The sequence below is a fragment of the Alligator mississippiensis genome, chromosome 3 (assembly GCF_030867095.1).
Source record: "Alligator mississippiensis isolate rAllMis1 chromosome 3, rAllMis1, whole genome shotgun sequence".
Classification (NCBI taxonomy): Eukaryota; Metazoa; Chordata; order Crocodylia; family Alligatoridae; genus Alligator; species Alligator mississippiensis.
Window position 1 is genome coordinate 34,020,226 of NC_081826.1, and position 22,677 is coordinate 34,042,902.

The following is a 22,677-nucleotide window of genomic DNA, read 5'->3' on the forward strand; positions in this document are numbered from 1 at the left end:
TCTGATTTAGATGGACGCCAGATTTAAAATTTGAGTAGTTTGTTGGTAATCATCATGCTGCTTTTTATTCATTTGTTCCTATTAACTTGGTACTTTGAATAAACAATTGGCACCACTTCTACTTCTGTCAAAGTGTGGGTTATTTGAGTACCATTACTGAGCACTAAAAGATCAAGAGAAACTAAGAACAAAACTGTAGTAGTTATTTAGATACAAGAGTTCTTAACTCGATGACATTCCTTTTGCCCAGACAGAATAAAGTCCAAACTAGAAACACATATGCCATAGTTGCTTTAAAAAGACCCATTTTAAAAGCTCAAAAGGGTGTTAAACCAAATAAGCCAAGAGAAAATTTTAAAAGCGAAATGTATTATTTGGGGACCACTTAAGACCATTTTATTAACATGAACAAAAATCTACAATCCTACAACTAAGAAAGAACATTATGCTGTAAAAGTACCTGCATGTATACTGGATGGATTAAAACTTGGCCAATTTATGGGTCTCAAATTAGGGTAAATAAGGATTCATTATGTATGTGCATTTCTGATAGGGTCCCATAGAGGCTCAATCTTTGCTCTATGTTATTAGACTGCTTTTTTCAAAGACCTGAAAAAAACCCCCAAATTTATTACTAATCAGATTTGCATATAACACACTGAATTGTTAGAATGGTAAATAATGAAGAGAACAAGTCACCGGTACAGAGTGTTTGGATAATGGGTAAGATAGGCACGAGTTGACAATACATATTTTTATACAAGCAAAACCATACCTGACATGCCTCAGAGTTCTATGCTGCATCATGGGAGATGCATTCCTCTAGGCAGCCCTCTGCACTGCTGCAAAAGAGGGTGGGATGTCTGTTCTGTCTTCCAAGAAGCAAGGGAAGTGCCATTTGCAATCAAGCTGCTTGTAAACAAATGATTTTGCATCAGTTTACAAGTAAAGCATTCTGATCTAAGTCAAACCAACTAGAAATATTAATTCTGATTTTTACAACAGAAAATAAACAGATATGTTTGGTAAGACTGAGATTTTTTTTTTCTTCACAGCAATTTGTTTTTCTGCAAATTACATTGTCCATTGATAGAAAACTTCCGGACAGCTTTAGTTAAGAGAAGCATGTTGGTTAACAGCAGCCACGATTCATCAAATTAGTACATAATAAGAGTGCTGTGCAACTTTAAAAGACTATTCCCTTAAACTTTCACTAGCTTTTGAAACCATAGAGATACTGAGTTAGATTTTACTATGCTTTTGCCCCAAACAAAGATGGGTTTTATTTCAGAACCATTCTTTTCTGAAGGGGAGGGGGGAGACAAAAAGGAAATTTGGGAAAAAAAATTCTGTCCGTCCTTGTCTTAAGATGATTCTGTAAGCCTACTTCCAACAGGAGATCTGATTTTCATTGTAATGATTCAAACAAGCATTGTCCTGTGTGCTTGTAATTAAGATCTGCACTTCAGTAAATGTTGCCTTCTGAAAGAGTTGTAGAATATAGAATAAAGTTGTCCCCTCAAAATAGCTTAAAACAGTGGCAATTCATTGTTCCCACTACAAGCTGAGGCAGTATTCCCAGGCTGAATTACTTTTTTTCCAATCCTTAAAATAGGCACCAATTTTAATAGAACATGAGCATGCCTTCTAACAATGTTTTACAAGAAAGACAAGTAAATGCCAAATCATTTACCTTTGAAACAGTTACTGACTATGACCTTGGCTTACATATACTTACATACGCTCAATTTTTACTCAAGCAAATAATCCCACTAAAGCTCATGTGAGTAAACAGAACACTAAAAGGTCTTGAAAGACCTCGGACTGAAGCAAGAGGTATGTTAATTTAAACACTGATATAAAATGTAAAAGAAAAAAATTAAAAATGCTTTGTTTGACAAATAGAAAATCCAAGAAGGTAATCATGATTATAATTGTATTTCCCCACTCATGCACACCTGGGAAAAACGTGAAAATAAATGGGGGAGAAAAATCCATTCAATTATAAAATGAATGTGTTGGCGTTGCTGGGGAGTTAGCGATTTAGAATCTGTGGCACTTGACAGACTAGCAAGGGAATTTTAATAGCCAGGATCAACAGCTGAGTAATCATTTTATAAATTCAGATAAATGTTTCAATACTTCCTGGAAAAAATAGAAACTTTCCATTTATTTGTTAGCAAACATGAGTGTGTGGGGGTTTTTTTGTTTTTGTGGGGTTTTTTGTTTTGTTTTAAGCCTTACATATTTGATGGTAATCAGCTTAACTAATTATGTGGAATCCTGCTATGGGAAAGTTCTTATTCACATAAAATACAAACCAGCCAATTCCATCGCAATATTTGTGAATTCTTGAAACATGCAAGCCTACCAACACTGTAAAGTTGGTGCTGCTGAGCTAGGTCTCTGAAGTTCCTCAACAGTGATTCAATGTTTTTCCTAGGATAGTAAGTATTCTTCAAGGCGAATATATTCAGGACTTCATCATATCCATTGGCTTTAACCAGGTTTATAGATGGAAGACCTGATGGCTGGCAGCCATTAACACATACCAGAATAACCATGTTAAGTTTCAGTCCCTTCTCGGCTGCAGATCTATTTAGCCTTCTAACAAAAATCAAGGAATTTTCATAGTTATTTTTTCTTGTGATGTCAGATTTCTGGAACTGGTAACAGAATTTTTTGCTCCTTTTTTTTTTCTTTTTATAGATTTCCCCAGCAACTACACATTTGTATTAGATTGCTAAGGCTATGACTACAGAGCAGAATGAACATGTGATTGCAGCATGGGTCACCATAACCACACTTGTTTTCCTATAGCCAACAAGGGTAACAAAAGCAGTGAAAATGTATTGGGGGTGAGGGGGAAGAGGAGGGAGTGGTCTGCTTCTGTCCAGACTATCAACTACACTCCAAGCCTTGCAGGAAACCTTTGGATGTATTCTGGCTAGACACTAATCAGTCTGTTATGGGTAACTTTCTTTTGTTATATAAGAAGGCTTGACCTAAAAAACATTCATTTCACTCAGCACTTCATTGTGGGCTTGAATCAGTGAACCAAAGATGAAAGATCAGCATTTTACACACTGTCATTCAGCTCCATCAAGCACATCTAAAATATTAGCTCTAAAATGTCTATTCTCATATTTCTGAGTCAAACCAACTTGGCAAAATTACATTTAACTATTGCAAGGAACAGTCTTCCATGTCTACAAGTCAATTAAACTGTGTTGCACAGAAGCTAGGTTGCATGATTATGTCAGTGATTTGCATGATTATATTGGTGATTAGGTGTCTTGTATGGACTTGACATTTAGTGAATATTCCTGCTAACAAAATATCATTACTGATAGTTAAGACTTGGAACTTTTCCTAGCAGTATGAGCAACTTTTGCCTTTCATCTAAAGTTACTACCACTATTTTTAAATAGCTACACATTTCCATACCATTTATGAAGGTATTCACATAGCTAAAATATACATCTAAATCTACATGGTTCAGGGCAATGTCTCACACTATATGTTTCAAAGGTAAATTTTATACCTATGAAACACCATCCATGAGAAAGGGGAACACTTCTTATCCACCTGCATGTGGCAGGCTGTAGTCAGCCTGTACATATGTTCTCAGTGATTCCGCTGCTACGTCCGGTGGTGGGGAAGAGGAAGATCCTGGATTTGAATGCGGAAGTGAGAAGCGAAGGCTCGCTGTACACCTGTTTGGACACTAGGTGGCACAGCTGTGCTCTCCTGTTGGAGCTTCACTCAAACTGTGGCTGCTTGGTGTTTTTACTGGTGACTCGTTTTTGTGTGTGTGTGTTGCTGTTTTTTTTTAAACAGACTTTATTGACAGGCATTTTTAGTCTGATATTTTACTGACAATCAGTAATTTACTGACAGTTGGGAACCCTGCAAGCTACCAGCCCAGTTTCAAATCTCTGCTAAATGGAAAAAAAAATGGATGCACCAACTCTGCTTGTTTGCTGTCCACTACCAGCCTCCATTCGCAATGTCCACCTTCCCCAGGTCCTTCACCCATCTTTTCCCTCCTCCCTCTTTGCAAGTCTTTACCTTCTCCAGCATCTTCCTCTTCCACATCCTTGGACCCAGGAGGGGAGAGTCACTGAGAGCATAGCATAGCCCCCTGGCTCCCAGTTCAGATACACACTCACTACAGCCTGCCACACAGGACTGTTGTTCATCCTTCACAAGTGAAGGTGACTGCCTCCAGTGGTGGGGGAGGGAAGGGGAGAAGAGAAAGGAAGCAGGAAAGAAAAAGGGAGGGAGAAAAGAGAAAGAGAGGAAAAAGGAGAAAAAAAGGAGAGAGGAAAGAGAGAGGAGGGGTGGGTAGAGGAATTGCAAGGAAAGTTGTGCTTACTTCCTACCTGCAACATACTTAGAGATTGAATCTTTAGAGATTTTAAGCAGTTATATTTTAACAGGTCTGACTATTTGCAAACTGATTTTTCAAAGGCCTATAAATATGGCTACAGCTAGACTGGCTTTTATGGGAACAAAAAGGCACATCCTTGACCTAAAGGCCATCCATTCCCCTGCCGAATGTTACAGTGTTGAGACAAACCATGATCATGGCAGAGATCATTCAAGTTCAACATAAAGAAATGTAAAATGCTCCACCTGGGGACAAATAATCCCCTGCACACCTACAGGCTTGGCAATGCCAACCTGACCAGCACTATCAATGAAAGGGACCTGGGGGTAATAATAGACCGCAGTATGAACCTGAGCTGGCAGTGCAACACTGTAGCCAGCAGGCTAACAATACCCTGGTATGCATCAATTGATGCATCTCCAGCAAAACCAAAGAAGTGATTCTCCCACTCTACTTGGCATTGGTGAGACCACAGGTGGAGTACTGTGTCCAGTTCTGGGCACTGCACTTTAACAAGTGCGTGGTAAAGCTTGAGAGAGTCCAGAGAAGGGCCACCCATATGATCAGAGACTTGCACTGCAAGTCATACAAGGAAAGGCTGAGGGCAGCGTTCCCTCTAAATTGTGTGGCGTTTGCAGTTGCACAGGCATGCCTGGCTGCGTGGCATGAGCATGGCATGTTGCGCACACACCACACAGCTTAGAGGGAATGCTGGCTGAGGGATCTGGGACTCTTCAGCCTGAAAAAAAGAAGACTGAGAGGGGACTTGGTAGCAGCTTAACGCTACATCAAAGGCATACATCAAGGGCTCAGTGAACAACTGTTCACAGGACACCCTTGGGGAAAACTAGGAGTAATGGTCACAAACTCCTGGAAGACCATTTCAGGCTCAACACTAGGAAAAACTACTTCACAACTAGGGTGTCCAGACTGTAGAATAAGCTCCCTTGTGAGATAGTACAATTGCCTACCCTGGATATCTTCAAGAGGAGACTGGACAGTCACCTTGCTAAGGTCACCTGACCCCGGTTGTCTGTTCTGCTTGGTGCAGGGGCCTGGACTCGATGATCTTCTGTGGTCCCTCTGAGTCTTACAATCTATGAATCTATGAGATTTTCAAAGAGAAGAGGCTGCCAGAATTGGGAGTGGGGGAGAAGGGGAGGGAGCTTGTATTTTTCTTTGTTTTTTTAACATGGATAAAATGTTTCCCTAGCCTTATTCTGAGAAGCTAAACTGTTTAGGTTGGTCTTTTATGGAAAGTGTCACCTAAAAGAAGACAATCTGGCATAGGATCATAGGAAAGTAGGGTTAGAAGAGACCTCAAAAGCCAACTAGTCTAGTGTCCTGCTCAAGCTTCCTGCTGACTAAACCAACCCAGCCAAGTAACTGTCTAGCTAGCTCTTGACAATGTCTAAGGATGGAGCTACCACACTTTCCCTAGTTATTAGCCTGTTCATGAATCAGAAAGTTCCTCCTAATCTACATACCTAAATTTCCTCTGCTGAAGCTTAAGATCATAGCTTCTAGTCCTTTCCCCTACAGTCACTGAGAAAAATCCACCAACATGCTCTCTGTAATCACCCTTCAGGTATTTAAAGACTGCTATCAAATCCACCATCAGTCTTCTCTTCTCCAAACCAAGTAACCCTAGTTTTTTCAGCCTTTCCCCATAGTTCTCACCTCCCAGGCCCCTAATAATTTTTGTTGCTCTGCACTGGACACTTTCCAAGCTATCATAAATTTCATAGACATTAGGGCTGGAAGGGAACTTGTGAGATCAACGGGTTCAGCCTTCTTGAAGTATAAGGGCCAAAACTGGACACAATAGTCCAGGTGAGGCTTCACCAGTGCTGAACAGAGTAGAAGAACCACTTCCCTTGATTTGTAAGTAACACTTTGCCAATACAACCCACTATGCTGTTTAGAAAAGTTTCAGGCCAGAAGCTTGTGAATAACCAGGTGAAAACAGGGCTTCCATAGATTTCATAGACATTAGGGCTGGAAGGGACCTTGGAAGATCATCGAGTCCAGCCCCCTGCCCCAGAGGCAGGAAGTCAGCTGGGGTCACAGGATCCCAGCAAGATAAATGTTCAATTGACTTAAAGGCATACAAAGTAGGTGCTTGCACCACCTCTGGCTGCAGTCTGTTCCAGGTCTTGGGGGCTCGGACAGTAAAGAAGTTCCTCCTTATGTCCAGCCTGAAATGGTCTTGGAGAAGTTTGTGACCGCTTGACCTTGTCCTCCCATGGGGCATTCTGGTGAACAGGTGTTCCCGCAGATCCTGATGTATACCCCTTATATACTTATAGGCAGCTACCAGGTCCCCCCTGAGCCTGTGCTTTTCCAAGAGTCCTGTAGCTCTCAGCCTCTCGTCATATGGTCTGTTTTCCTGCCCTCTGATCATGTGAACGGCTCTCCTCTGGACTCTCTCAAGCTTCTCCACATCCTTTTTAAATTGTGGAGCCCAGAATTGGATACAGTACTCCAGCTGCAGCCTCACCAAGGCCGAGTACAGTGGGAGAATGACATCCTGGGATTTCCTAGAGAAGCATCTATGGATGCAAGCCAGAATTTTCCTTGCTTTGTCAGCTGCAACATCACATAGGTGGCTCATATCATCCTGTGGTCAATAATGACCCCCAAGTCCCTTTTGGCTGTGGTGCTAGCAAGCATAGCACTGCTGAGCCTATAAGCATGCTGCGGGTTTTTCTTCACAAGGGGGAGTACCTTGCATTTTCAGAGTTGAAGGCCATCAGGTTTTTGTCCGCCCATTTTCTGACCCTGTCAAGGTTGGCCTGGATTACCATCCTGTCCTTGGGTGTGGATGTCCAAGGTTTGGTGTCATCAGCAAACTTGGCCAGGCCGCTTCTGACACCAATGTCCACATCATTAATGAAGATGTTGAAAAGGATAGGCCAAAGGACGGAGCCTTGGGGGACCCCACTGGTCATGGCGCACTACAATGATTGACTTCCACCAGCTACCATGCTCTGGGTCCAACCTCAAAGCCAATTCTCCAGCCAGCGGACTGTGATGTAGCCGAGGCCGCAATTAGCCAGTTTTTCTATAAGACGATTGTGGGATATCAGATAGAAAGCTTTTTTAAAGTCGAGATATATGATGCCAATCTCTTGTCCCTTGTCCAGGTGATATGTCACCTGATCATAGAAGTAGATGAGATTGGTCAGGCAAGATCTACCTGCAACAAACCTGTGCTGGCTATCCTTCAAGAAGTTGCCTTCAGCCAGTTTGTCAAGAATGGTCTCTTTAATGATTTTCTCCAAGATCTTCCCAGGGAAGGAGGTCAGACCAATGGGTCTGTAGTTCCCCGGATCTACTTTCCTCCCTTTCTTGAATATAGGTACCACATTGGCCTTCTGCCAATCTTTGGGCACTTTGCCTGAGCATCACGAGTTCTCGAAGATCCGTGCCAGTGACCAAGCTATGATGCCTGTCAGTTCCTTAAGTATCCTGGGGTATAATCTGTCTGGGCCAGCTGACTTGAAGGTGTCCAGCCTCTCAAGGTGTTCCTTCACATGGTCAACGTTGATGACGTTCTCCCTTTCCCTAGCTGTCCCATACTGTATTGAGCAGGGTCGTCCCTTGGGGCTGGTGAAAAACTGATGCAAAATACCCGTTGAGCAGGTTGGCTTTTTCCTGGGCGTCAGTTGACCCATATGGTTTAGCAGAAGTCCAATGTTATCCTTGCTTTTCCTCCGGCTCCCCATATGTCTAAAAAAGGACTTTTTATTTTCTTTGATACGTGTAGCCAGTTGGAGTTCAGTCGCAGCCATGGCTTTCCTGGTTCGCTCCCTACAGGTCTGGACCAGTCCATCCTCCTTTGTGGTGGATCCAGCCTTCCATCCTTTATAGGTCTTTCTTTTTAGATGCAGGAGGTCCACTAGTTCCCTGCAGAGCCAAGGGGGCCTCTCTGCCCTTTTGCTGCCTTTCCTCTGAGACAGGATACACATTACGTGTGCTTTCAGGATCATTCCCTTAAGGAGCAACCACTCTTCCTGAACTCCCCTCCCCTTTGGGTCGTGATCCCTTAGGGCCTTGCCAACAAGCCTCCTGAGCTTGTCAAAGTCAGCTTTCCTGAAGTGGAGGACTTCTGCTCTGCTGACTTTCTAGGAGAATGATTTGGGCAACCCTAATATACCATGTTACAGTCCCATTCATAGTATGGTAACTCACCCTTTTTTTTTAAAGAAAAAAAGTACACATACAGTATCAAACTCAGTTACAGATCTTAGTGATTAACTTGTAACATTTACTGTCAGCAAAATAATTTAAAACTGACTCAGCAAGTAGAATATGCAAACATTTCACATGGGTATTACTTCAGTGAATAATTCATAATTTAATTTACCAAAAAACAAATATTTCAAGTGACTGTCTCTAGTGTGAACTTCTATACAACTTTACAGCACTTACTGTCAGCAACACAATTTTCTCAACAGAACCATCTGAGAGGGAAAGTTTAAAATGTGAACTGTGAGACTACTGTCAATATAATCAATACCGTGTAAGTAATAATAGAAACAGTTCCAAGTGGAGCAATGACAACTAGTATGCAACATCTCAAGTATTAATGCCCTGTACAAGGGAAAACAAATCTTCCATATACAAGCACTGAGCTAGATTGAATGTGAATGAGTTATATCCCTTTCAATCTTGGCTGTGTTGCTCCAAAGAGACAAGTATTATTCCCCAGTGTAGAACACTTTCCGACAGTTCTCTGTAGTGTTAGGATGAGGGAGGGTGTAGACAGTGTCTTGCAACCTATCAATGCAAGGGAACATTCCCTAAGCTCTTGCTATTACCTACAGAAGTGCATGTGTGCACGGACATATGCATGGTAGGGGGCTGGACTGTTGATTATGTCAGGAGCCAAATTAAACCCCTACTCCCAAGGATTTGGGAAAGGCAGTGGTGCTTTAGAGCTTCCTGTGGTATCATGTACTGGATCCTGCATCCAGAGGGTCTGGCTGGTTATCTTTAAATTCACAATATACATTGCTGGATCTATAAGTCTGAGCTGCTGTGTGGACACTTGTCACTTTCTACATGTTTCCAACACCATTATATCTGGAAAAGTTTTCAAATATATAGGGTTTCAGCCACTGGGCAAACATGCAGCCCCCTGCCTTGCTTCTATGTGGTACCTTATTTCAACAGGTACCATTTTGGACTACTTTGGATATTTTGAGGAATGCTTCAAAGATATTTTAAATGCTTCCTAAGATGATCGAGGACTACAGAGTTGTTTTCTAAAGTTTCAGATCCCTCAGTACTATTCATTTTGTGTTTTATACTTTTATATATTGTTGACACACTTCTTGTAGAACTTTAGTATAGTTTTGATATGGCTAAACTTCCACGTGAGGATTCACAATTGGCAACAATAGTATAAATGTAGAGAAATTTTGACTCTTTTGCAGTATTGTTATTGCTGCATGACATGAAGGAGCTGTAATAAGCATGTTAATCTAAGGCTAGGAATAGATGTTGCATTTGTCCCTGGACAAATTGTGCCTGTGTGTTTTCTGGAACAGAAATATCCCAGGATTGGCATGTATACATATGAGTCTTCTAATCTGGATTTGGTGAACAGCTGAATGCATTGCCACTATTCTCACATTAATTCAATGATACAGTTCACAAGTCACATTCAGGCACATTTTGAAATGTCCTGGGATAAACTGTTAGCACTTTTTGTCCTTTTTTAGAATTTATCCTGGGGCAGCAGACATGGAAGTCTGAATGACTACACTTTGTCCTGGGATAAAGTGGTTTATCCAGGGATAAAATGGTTTATCCCAGGAGAAATGAAATGTCTGTTTGTAGCTTCAGTCCCCTTTGGTAGAAGCATGCTTAAAACTGTATTGAGATCTCTATATAATATCAAGCGTCACTACATACCTTTTATTGTTCTGTATCACCAATAAAGATGTGATTGTTTTATTACCTCACTTAAACATACGTTGCCTTAATCTCCACTGTTTTATACCTCCTATAGTCACATATAGCAAAGCAAACTGAACATAGCACATTTCACTTCTTAGCTGGTAGAATTTTACACTTACCATGCAGAGATACAAATTACTATATACTACCTTGCACCTTGTGGAAAATTAGGCCCCGAAGCAATAGCTCCTCCAATACTATTTACTCCTTGCACAAGAACTACTAAATATTATATTGCTTGTAAGAAGTATTTGTATTCTAAATATATCTTAAATGCATCCTGCCTTCATAAATAATGTATTGGTGACTCACTGATGTATCATAAGGCACAGTTAAGTAAGAATCAGCTGGAAAAAAACAAATCAATATTGAGTATAGAACTGGTTTAACATCTGATAGTTTCTCTAAAGATAGAAGATTATAAAGATCTGTCAGAAACAAATTGCTTTAAGTTTCATTTGTTATTTTTAATCTAAGCTAATGTATATCCTTTTTCTAATAGAATGAAGTTTGTCAAATCAATGCAGGAGAATATGGTTCTGAAAGCACTACATCAAATACTATCTTTATGACAGAAACATCACCGGTTAAGTACAGCCAAACAGAGATGTTTATGTATCAAATAGCCCTTGGCATGACAGAACTACTGGGCTTTGGACATATTTATTTTCTGCAGTACAAGTGAGTAATATAATGCATACAATAAATAATAGAAGATCACTTAAAGCAGTGTAAAAAAAGCCAAAGAAAGCTATAAATCAAACTAAGACAGGTTGCAGAATGAGAGAAGCGGAGTATACTTTAGACCGTGGGTCAGCAATCCCTGGCACAAGAAGGCATTTTGCTTGGAACATGCACCTTGAGGCGAACGGTGGGGAAGAGGCTGTGCTGCCACAACAAGGACTGGGCCTTTCACAGCTCCCCTGCCATCCGCTCGGGTTTGTGCCCCTGCTGCTGGCAAAGAGCCAGAACAGGGCTCTGTAGACCCTAGTGCAGCTGCCTGCAGCTTCCTGGTCACTTGCTAGGGCAGGAGGTGGCCCCTGCTGCCTGCCATGGAGCCCAGGCTGCTCTCAGCGGGATGCCAGGAGGCTGTAAGTGGCTGCACTGGGGTCTGCAGAGCAGCAGCCTGGCCCCTAGGTGGACAGCAGGGAAGGGGCTAGGGCTTTACTGCCACAACAAGGATAGGACCCCTCACAGCTTCCCTGCCATCTGCCCCTGGCACGCCAACATCTTACAAGTTGAGGTTGGGGTGTTTTTGGCACTCTGCCCAAAAACATTGCTGACTCCTGGTTTAGACAATGGTTGTCCACGTTCTAAGTGGCCAGAGACTGCACAGGCCACACCAGCATGAGTTATGGGCAGAGCCCTTCCACTGAGTCTTCCCACTCCCAGCCTCCCCTGCACTATGTGTGAAGTTACCCTGACCCCTCTGGCAAGGATAGGAAGTGGAAGCTGGATGAGAGAGAGGGCATCTAGGGCCTGCAAAAGAATCCATCATGCACTGCATGCAGCTAGCAGGCCACCATTTGGAAAGTCCAGGTTTAGACAGTAAGTAGCATGAACTGGGTTAGTTTACTGCTGTTCTATGGAAGAGTCTGAGTATCCATATGGAACTCTATATGTTCATTCCTATCATTTCTTCTTGCTTTTGATTATTGTACCATATGCAGTTCTTTGCCAGCTGCTTAACAAATGCAGGTTAAGGCAAGACCACACACAGAAAATAAACTAAAATAAATCCGCAAGGTCCCTTCCAACTCCTAACAACTATGAAACACATTCAGGGTGCATGCAGACATTTAGGCAACCTGTTGGGCTGTTCTGTTTATTTATTTATTTATTTATTTATTTATTTTTTAACATACAAAAACACAATAGTTACAGCACCATTGAACCCAAAAGGTGTTCCCCTGTTGGGGGGCAGAGTGGGGAGGCAGCTTGCCTGCCTGCATCAGCCCTGGCCAGCAGGCAGGGGCGCTCCAGCAGCCTCCCAGGAGACTGTCAGCCAGACCCTTTCCTCAGCCCTGCCCTGTGCCAGCTGCCAACTGTCAGCAGTGGCTGGGCAGAGGAAGAGGACAGAGCCCCCCCCAACATGTGGCCCTCCCCAACTACTCCTGCTGGGGTCTTGGGGGGAGCCAGGCTGCGTCTGCAAGGTGGCAGAGGCAGTGACTCTATTCCTCCCTCCCCAGCTCTGCCATGACAAAGCTGAGCCAGCAGCTGTGTGCTGTTGCTCTCAAGGGCTGGGGCAGAGGGCTGGGGAAATGGAGCCCTGCTGCCATGTGGGTTTGGCCTGGCTCCCCCCAATACCCCAGCAGTGGCAGCTGCAGGGGAGGAAGATGCATAGCAGAGGGCTTCTTCCCCCTGCCCAGCTGCACAGGGAGGAGACAAAGCTTTTTCTGTCTCCTCTCTGTGACAGCCCAGGGGTACAAGCCCAGCCCCACAAAGGCCCCTGGATTGCAGGCAAAATTGCCCAAAGTTAATCCTCAATTCAAAGCTGTATAAAGACATTCTGCCCTAGAGTGCCTTCATCTGATACTGCATCAGACAAGGGTTGAATTTTCACATGATTGGCCACTCTGCAGTCCTGAACATTTATTATGTTACAGCTATAGAGAACTTTTGGCAGTCTCATTGTGCAAAAAGCGTAACTTGTATACACACCTTGAGTTAGGCATTAAAAACTCATTGGATTTTAATGAGAATTAGGTATCTAGTCTCAATTTATGTTTGATAATCTCTCCTAAGATTACTTGATTTAACCTATATGCCAGAGGCTCTCAACCTTTTCAGACTCAAGGCACTGCTCAGAAAGTACATGCTCGTAGCTTCCACTCATATGTTGACGTCTATGGAAAAACAGAGCAATTCTTCTGTTACAAAGAATTGGGAATAAGCAAAACAGTTCAGAACATGTTTGATACTGTGGATTCTTATTTAAAACCTCTGGGTTTATTTTGTGAATCATGTATAGGTGTCTCCACACCCAACCGTGCTAGTAGTATACAGCACCCTTAAAAGGATCTCGTGGTACCCTAGGTGCCATGGGACTGGTTAAGAATCACTGCTGTATCCCATAGTACAATGGGAAGTTATACTGATATGCCTCTATTCTAGAACATGGCAGTTTTTCAACTGATGACTGTTTGTGCCTCTAATTCTCACAAACACATACCTCCCAGCCCTCTGGTTTGCCCCTCACTGGGGCTTCACATTACCGCCCCTTCACTGGGGCTCCATGGCTTCCCTCTTCAGTGGGGCTCAGGTGGCTGTAGCCATGCCTGGTCCCCTGTACCCACAGGATTGTGGAGGCTAGAGGTTAAGGTGCTCTGACCTACCTTTCACTGGGGTGGTAACTGGCCTGGTGCTTCCTGGGGGCTCCCGTGCCCCACCAGGCCACCCACTGCTGACAGGGTGCAGTTTTAGGTCATGCTCAGGACCAGAAGCCATCCCCTTAAGCTCCTGCCTTTACCTCCAGGATGTTGCCTTCAGCCTTGCAGCCAGGCAGTGTTTCTGCCTGGCCTGCCAGCAGTGAACTGCTCTGTTTATATAGGCGGCCAGAGATCTAAATCAAGCACCAAAAGTGCCCTGCCACAGTTATGCTGAGTTCTTTAGTCCTTGGTTCCCCAGCCTCTTCTTCCTCCAGCCAGATCTCTCCCTGGTTTTAGGTCATCAGATTATCCGTGTCCATGACTTCTCCCCACTCTCTCTTTCTGTCACTGTTTATGTGTCTTCCTCGTGGAACTCAACATTTCTGTAACTAATCCCTGGATCAACTTATTTCTTTTCCATCTTTTCTTGGCATTACTTCAGGCCTTACAGCCTTAATCTCTTTGAAGACCCCAGCTGCAGGATACATAGCCCTGCTTAACCATACATCATTGTCTCTGGGATCCTTCTCCCCATCTCTCCTTTGTTTACACAGGGAAAGTAAAGCACGGGGACTCTCTTATTTCCAGCCTCCAATTATTCCAATTCCTTCACACACACAAAAAAAATCACCCTTGTTTCTTCCCTGTTTTGATGGTTCAGTTCGGTTGTCATCCTTAAGCTTATGCCTTGCATTTGTTTTTCCAGGAGTACCGTGCAAATCCCTCTTCTGCACTGGCTGTCTCAATTTCCCTCCAGACCTCACTCTTCTCATCAGGTCTGTATTCTCCCTCTTCCCAGATGGTCTCTGCCAGCTGTTCCACGGGGATAACTCCAGCCTGGTCCTGACTCTAGGGATTTGCTGGAATGGCCTGAGCTACCCCACCATCCGCTTTTACACACCTCTCTTGGAAGTCAGGTGGAATCCTCACTCATGGCTTGTCTGGGTCCCAACAATACATGAGGGTTCAGGCTGGGATCTCTTCTTCTTAGGTCTTCACAGCCCTGGTTTTGCTGGGTTGTTCCCCACCTTTAGCATTCTATAGGTCGGAGTCTTCATCCAGTAGGATCTTCATCCAGTCTTCTTCCAGTAGGATCCTGCAATACAGTTCCAGCTGTATCACTAGGATTTTCCTGATATGCTGCATTTTGCCAAGTGTAACTATATGGAATATTTATCCCAAGGGGTGAAATGTATTGAGGAGGGTGGATCATGATGAGGATAGAGATACCAGGGGCAAGGATAGCTGCATCTCAATCAGGCATTCATCAAAGGTGATGGTCCCGGAGGTCCACCTGGGGTTCCATAGGCCCAAAGAGGATGGGATGAGCTATTTCAGAAGCTCCTGAGGGAAGAAGGCAAATGGTTTGAGAATCATGTTAGGGATAAATAATGACCAAGTCTTTCTTGTGCCCACACAGAGCATTTATCAAGTAAGGGTATTCTAGATGTGTGCCTTTTTTTATAGGATTCTGAGCATTAGGCAGATTATAGTCAAATCATTATATTTTAGATGTTGTGACGGTTGGGGTTCCAAGTCTGGCGGTACTATCACAGAACATCCCTGCCCTCTGACTTGATGTGGAACTTGAAGTCACCTCTATCTGCTCTAGCCTTTTGCTAATACCCAGGTTGGGACCAATGGATGCAGCAGTGTTGGAGGTTTAATAGGGCAGGGGAGTAGACTGCTGGGAAGGGGCCCAGAGAACAGTGGTGATTATATATAGGAGAAGGAATAGAGACTTATAGAAGTGCCAGGAAGGTGGGTAAGGTTAGTAACACAAAAACAATTGGATGCTGATTAGGGAAAGTGATGGGAGGTACAGGATCTTGGCAAGTTACTTATGTCACAGTTGACATGGAGATGAACAAGGCTATTGTGGAAAGTTTAACAGGGGGTGTTGGGGGATTGTTAACTGGTAGACTGCACTAACAAAATGGTGGAGAGTGTGGGGCAAAGCAGGACCACACACTTGGTTCTGAGCCTCCATATGGATGGTTGCTGCTGAAAGAAGGCATGTTTGGTATAGAGAAAATACCATTAGTGCAACCACATTGATTATCTTGGTTATCCCCTCCACTATCCCACATACCCTTGAGGAAAAACAGAACCTTCCCATCCCTCCTCACTGCTGTTGGATGGGCTTGGGGGAAAGACTGCAAAGAAGCCAGCCAATATGAACTGGAACATCAGAGTGGGGACCTCTGGACATTCAGGAATATTTTTCAGTGAACTTCTTACTCTGTGCTGTCTGGCTGCTTATTCCAACCCTCTCCTTCCCTCAAATTCTCTTTACCCTTTCCACCACCCTATATCTGTCCTCTCTGTTAAGATGACAAGTTCTTTGGGATAGCATCTATCTTCTACTCTGTAGAGTGCCTGGCACAATGGGAACGTAGTGTTCAGAAACTACCCTGGTAAACAGGATTCCTAATGCTACACTCCTCTCCTGCTGTGGAGATGGGTGTTGGGATATTTGTTGGATTTTGAAGAGGGGCTGGATTTTCTACTGATCCTGTGGCACATCCATACAGGTGAGCAGCCATAATTACCTGCAGTGCAGGACAACCTTTGGGGACGCTTCCACCCTCAGTGCCCATCAGGACAAGCTTACTGTATGCATTTTTCCACACCACAGAATTCTGAACCTATATTCCCATTACTGAACATGCCAAAATGAAGACAACCAGAGTTAGGAGATTCCCCCACCCAGCACAACATTATGCAGGGCCTCATTGGCCTGCTCCCAGAGAAGCCACCATTTCTTTTGTGTGCACATTTATTCCGTTCCCAGACTCCTCCAATTACCTGTCCTGGTCAGGTGCAAATAGTTCTTAGACTAACAGAGTTTGGATGGGGTCTGGTTATGTTCAGCCATGAACAGGTTAATCTGTTCCATCTTATCCTTAGAAGACATCTGTTTGCTGACAAGCTGGATTCCACTTGGTTGATCTGTTGCTTTCAGACCCAGATGAAATGGTTGTTCTGAGACACAGCTGGCAATCTCAGACATTTAAAGGCACTAAGTTTAGCACCAGGTTAATGAACTCATGACATCAGTTCATCATTTGTTCCACCCAAACACTTGCTGATAACAGGTTTGTGCTACTGGCATCTGGGCATCTGGATGACACAATGTCCTGTTCTGACAGTGTTATAGATGTCTGTCAAGAGCAGGACTTATGTTGTCTCTACAGCACAGGGCAGTACCATGCAAAGATACCCAAAGGAACTGCACATACTGGCTCCATTGCCAGAGCATTAGCACAACATGCCCAGGCTAACTGATCCTGCTCAGAGAATGGACTAGCAAGTCCTGGATACAGCACCATACTAAAGTGGTGATACTGCTTCAGTGAAGGAGCTCCCTCATGGATCTGCACAGCAGTACTAGGTGCTATGTAGACTTTAATATTATGCTGGTAAATTCACAGCTACCTCTGCAGAGCACTGCGTTGTGCACAGCATGGCATGAAAACAAGCCCTAATTTCCCCATATCAAAACAAGTGTGGGGTAGCAGTCCCACCTACCCGGCCTGGCTTCAGGACAGCTACTGCCTTCATTTCTCTCCATTAAGCTTGATTTTTCAACCTGCCACAGGCTTGCTTGTCAAACCATTTAAACAAAAAAACAAACAAACACAAAGAACAAGAAAATAAAATGCAAACACCCTCCACCCCCCAAAAAAACTCTTTTCCAAAGTGTCAAAGAAAACCCAAGCACAAAACCTCAGAAGAGCTCTCAGGCTCTGGCTTCAGCCAGGCACAAAGGTCCCCCACAGTAATTTATCTTTCACAAATTTTCCTCTCTCTTCAACTCTACTCAGTCTCTCCAGTCTTTTATACATGTAGAGCTACACTTCCTGAAGCTCCTTGCTGTCAACCGTTGCCATCTAGGCTTACCACAACATTTCTGCAATCACCCTCCTGTCACCTTTACAGTTTTCCCCTTATCTGAGTGCCCAGTGGCTTCTCTAAGGGCCAAATGTTCTTTATGGCTAAGTACAGACAGTCAAAAAAACCTGAGGCTGAATTGATTCAGCCTTTGCAGGTTAGTCTAAGCAGATATTCACTTGTGATTCAGGAAATGCAGCCATATGCTTTCAGTGGGTCAAGCCAGAAGCCGTGGAATAATAGAACACAGCTCTCTGGCTCATAGCCATCATGGGCTATGTGTTTGCTTCCTCTGCCTGCTGCCCACCCCAACCCCCAAGGTCTCTGGATTTGCAATCCACACTCATAGCAGCAGGACTCTGCAGGGTTGCTCATCACTTCCTCTTTCTGCTTCCAGGTGCCTCTGGGATGTGTATTCCACAGTTGCAATGAACATTAAGTAAACCAGTTTTGTACTCAGGGGAAGGTGAGTTTAATCCCCCTCTCTGGCCCCAGATCCCAGCTGGGGTTTGCCTGGGGGAGAGAGGAGGTCAGTGAGCCAGCTCTCACTGCTCCAGCTAGGAAGCAGTGGGGCAGAGCCAACCCTGCTCTCTGGAGCAGACAGCCCAGCCCAGCCAAGGGCTGAAAAGTATGCTGGGATGCTGGGAGACTGATTTAACTTGAACCAGGAAGGGGTCTGGGACAGAAGTTCCATAAACTGGTTTGACCTCACTCAGTTAAGTCTGATACTACATTCAACCAGGTTTATCTTAAACCAGTTTCAGCCATTTTGAACTTCTGTACTGTTACAGGTTTAAATCAGTTTCAGATCACTTAAATCAGTTTATGTGTAACTTCTGTTCCTAGCCTATAAGGCCCTAGAATCTCCATTGGGAAGAACCCAATTAGTCACAGGTGGATTGTCCCAGAACTCCTTAAAGGGACCAATGATCATGTGACAGTAATCTCCATGCCGAAGTTAGGTGCCCATCTCTATGCCTCAGTATTGTGTTGAATGCAAAAGAACTGTCTCATTTCCCAGTCAAGGATGAACACACTTGGCTGTATGCCCAGAATTGCAGCTGGTCTCTTGCCAAAATAACTTTTGGGAAAAAAGAATGCTGTTTTAAACTGAATTCACAAAGAGTTTCAGGCTACTGAGCCAGAGAGCTGCATTGAGAACTAATATTGCTTGGCATCAGGTTGACTGAGAGCTATCCTTGGGAGGCCGAGACTCATTGGGGTGCTCCAGATGTCCAGAGCCAGATATTAACAGTGCAAGCATACAGCATTTGGATGAACAGTTTTGTGCTGGGACCCAGCCCATCTATATCAAGGGCAGATGAGTGTGGATATAAGTGCATGCCTGTGGCAGCAGGAAAGGAGGAGTGGAGATGAAGTGAGGATGAGTTTAGAGCACTGAATGCTACTGGCTCAATTTAACAGTAGTAGGAGAGCTTTTCTTTGTCCTCCACATCTCCAGTATCTGCTCCAGTAAGTAAGAATCTTTGTGCATCCAAGGGACAGATGCAAAATATCACTCCAACTAGCTGACTTTATGAAGTATTTTGTGCATGTGGCAAGTTACTGAGAATGATTTCCCCAAAGGTTGTCTTTGGTGGTTCTTGAAGAGATGTTGAGGTGGTTGGTGGTGGAGGGTAGCATGAACTCAAACTGCAAGGAGAACAGCTGCTCCCTTCTTTCTGTCTGTTCAACTTTTCCAGACTGATCACATATACAGACTACATAGCTGGCAGGAAAACTGACTTATCAGTCTCTCTGTTGGTTGGCTGCATCTCCAGAGTCTGGGAGCAGGGGATATCTTGCCTAGTGGATGAGAGAGAGTGTTGAGAGGAGAGGGAGAGAAGTATTACTTCTCTCTCACTGGCATTGCAGTAGGTATTAGAAATCCTTATAGGCTGCAGCCCAGATAGGGGTTGACCTAGCACTAAGTGGGTCAACACCTACCTAGGTTTAAAGATCTCCATCTGAATCATTTTTGAAAATAGGATTTAGGCCGCTGAGTCGCTAAGATGTTTGTGAGAATGTTACCCTTAAGTAAAGAAATCACAGACTACTGCTCAGTAATTAATTGGTTTGATTTTGCTTTCACCGCTCTCAGCTACTTTCAAAAGCAGCATTTAAGTTATAGTGTGAACTGTATTACCCATGTGATAAACTAAAAATTTCCCCTTTACCAGGGTCTCTCTTTGAAACTGTTAGAGTACAATATGTGAGTAAGCAGACATGTATGAACTGGGAGGAAGGCATACAGAATTATACATATATGAAAGGTGAGTAGATTATTTAATGAAGGTGTCACCCTAATGGCTGTCTTCACACGGCTATGCAGTCTGAATTTATGGTGATTATAATGAGTTTCGTCCAGAGACAGAACACTGATGCTTTCAATGCTTCCGTACATGTTCAGGAAGTGACTATGAAACTAATCTCTGTCAGTTGCATCACTTATGTCCTTAAAGCATAAACTAACTCTCTGACCATTATTTAAAAATGAAGGCATTTTAATAAAGATTTTGGGTTGGGTCCTGTGATATGATTCTGTTATCTTGCTCCATCCTGGTGGCACAAAGGAGCTGTGAAACCAGCTTAACCAACTGCCTGAGTATTCACTGTTACTTGGTGAATTCTCTAGTGACCTAGGCTACTGTAGTTACACCTTCACCATTCCCATTATCTAGCACATCTAGCACCACTAGAGAGAGGCAGGACTGGACTAAAGTCAAAATTATTCTATATACAATAGGTATATTGGAAATAAGAACCTGGTACTCACATCTGGAAATGAAATGGTTCACCTTTAATATTAAGACTTCTTAAAATTTGAATACCAGATTAAATTAAGATACTTGCTCCTGAACGAGAGAAAATACTGTGCTTTCATACTGCAAATGAAAGCAGAGTTTGGCCTGTAGAGTTCATAAAGAACTCATGAACATAGGAAAGCAGTCATCTTTCATTAATTTCTATATATTTAGTTTACACAATGTGCTTATCAAATGCTGACACTTGCATAAGAATGACATAAAACAGCTCGTGGACACTTACCCCTGAATTTAGTGAGCAATCCTGTGTGCTGTAGGGAAGGAATCCTTCATAGACAGTGATGGACTAGATAATCTAATAGCCCAAGCATTGTCAGAAACTTTAATTTACTGTAGATATTAATATCAGTTTAATATCTGATATATCCCCCAACAAGACCTTTTCATTGCTTTGCTAAGATAGAATTACATTAACATGCTTAGTCTAATAGATCTATTCTAACTAAACAGAATATATTAGCATGACTTCTTGAAGTAGAGAGAATCTCTGTGTAACAAAGAGGAATTTTAATAGATGCATAATTATAACAAGGAAAATATGAGAGAAAATATGACCAAATTATAGGAGAAAAATAAAAGTAATATTAGCATTGGAACATGCCCTGTTCTCTGAGGGCAGCCATGACACCTCTGGTGGCCCTTTGAGTCCTGCCCTCCGCTCTGGCTCCTTGGGGTACCCTCGCTTTTTTTTCATCTGCCATGCCTAGATGTAGTTACTTTTAGTGTGAAAGGGGGGCTGCCCCCAGGGTTCTCTTAGTGAGCCAATCCAGCTTCACCATGCCCCTGGGACACTTAGTTGTGGCCTTCCTAGCCTTATTAACATGCTAGGGCACAAGAAATGGAGCTCAGGCTAGTAGCAAAAGTTAAGGATAACAAAAAGTCATTCTTTAAGTACATAGGAAGCAAAAAGAAGGTGCAGGGTAATTTAGGGCCCCTTCAGGAAGAACTAGAGCAACTGGTAACAGATAGAACGGCCAAAGCAGAGCTTCTAAATGATTTCTTTGCATCCATGTTCCTGGACACAAATACAAATACGCATCCCATTGGGACCTTAAATAAGCCTAGTATAGATACCAACCCACCAACTGTTCATGCTGACCTAGTAAAAGGGCACCTGGAGGGGTTGAATGTATTTAAGGCAACAGGTCCTGATGATCTTCATCCGGGGGTACTTAGGGAATTAGCTGGAATCATAGCGGAACCGCTGGCACAACTGTTCAAGCACTCGTGGTGCTCAGGGCAGGTCCTGGAGGATTGGAAAAGGGCCAATGTGGTTCCTATTTTCAAGAAGGGGAGGAAGGAGGAACCAGGTAACTACAGGCCAGCTAGTCTCACCTCCATCCTTGGCAAGAACTTTGAAAAAATTGTTAAGGATCACATTTGTGGGGGACCAGCAGGTAAAATGATGCTAAGGGGCAATCAGCATGGGTTCATAGCAGTCAGATCCTGCCTGACTAACCTGGTTTCATTTTACAACTGGGTCACAAAATGGTTGGATGAAAGAATAGAGGTAGATGTTATTTAGTTAGATTTTAAAAAGGCCTTTGACACAGTGTCACACACAATTCTTATAAATAAACTAAACAGTTGCAATGCAGATTATTACACAGTTCAGTGGGTAGAAAATTGGCTTATGGGATTCACCCAGAGAGCGGTGGTGGATGGGTCGGTTTCTACCTGGAGAAACGTAGACAGCGGAGTTCCCCAAGGCTCTGTCCTGGGACTGGTACTATTCAATATCTTCATAAGTGAGTTGGATGAGGGAGTAGAAAGCATCCTGTCCAAGTTTGCTGATGACACCAACTATAGGGAGAGGTACACAAACTAGACGACAGGGGGTGAATCCAGGCAGATTTGGACAGACTGGGAAAGTGGGCTGAACAGAATAGGATGCAGTTTAACAAGGATAAGTGTCATGTGTTGCACCTGGGGAGGAAGACTCATCAACAGTCCTATAGCCAGGGAGGTACCACTCTAAGTAGCACAACTGTGGAAAGGGATCTCGGAGTCGTAGTCGACTCCAAAATGAACATGGGTCATCAGTGTGATGAGGTAATAATTAAACTAACCACACCCTTTCTTGCATAAGTAGGTGCATCACGGACAAGTCAAGGGAGGTGATACTTCCCCTCTGTGCAGCATTGGTCAGGCCGCAGCTGGGGTACTGCATCCAGTTTTGGGCACCGCACTTCAAGAGCGATGTGGATGGCCTGAAGAGGGTTCAGAAGAG

General features: G+C 43.5%; 1 long non-coding RNA gene across 2 annotated transcripts in view; it reads left to right on the plus strand.

Annotated features, from left to right (window-relative positions):
- Positions 1–1,749: 1,749 nt before the first annotated feature.
- LOC106740525 (uncharacterized) overlaps positions 1,750–22,677 on the plus strand; it is a 34,767-nt gene continuing 13,839 nt past the window's right edge. For both annotated transcript variants that reach the window (XR_002092839.2, XR_009460452.1), the window contains exons 1-2: positions 1,750–1,836; positions 10,863–11,041. This is a non-coding gene — a long non-coding RNA (uncharacterized LOC106740525). The remainder of the gene's footprint in view (positions 1,837–10,862; positions 11,042–22,677) is intronic.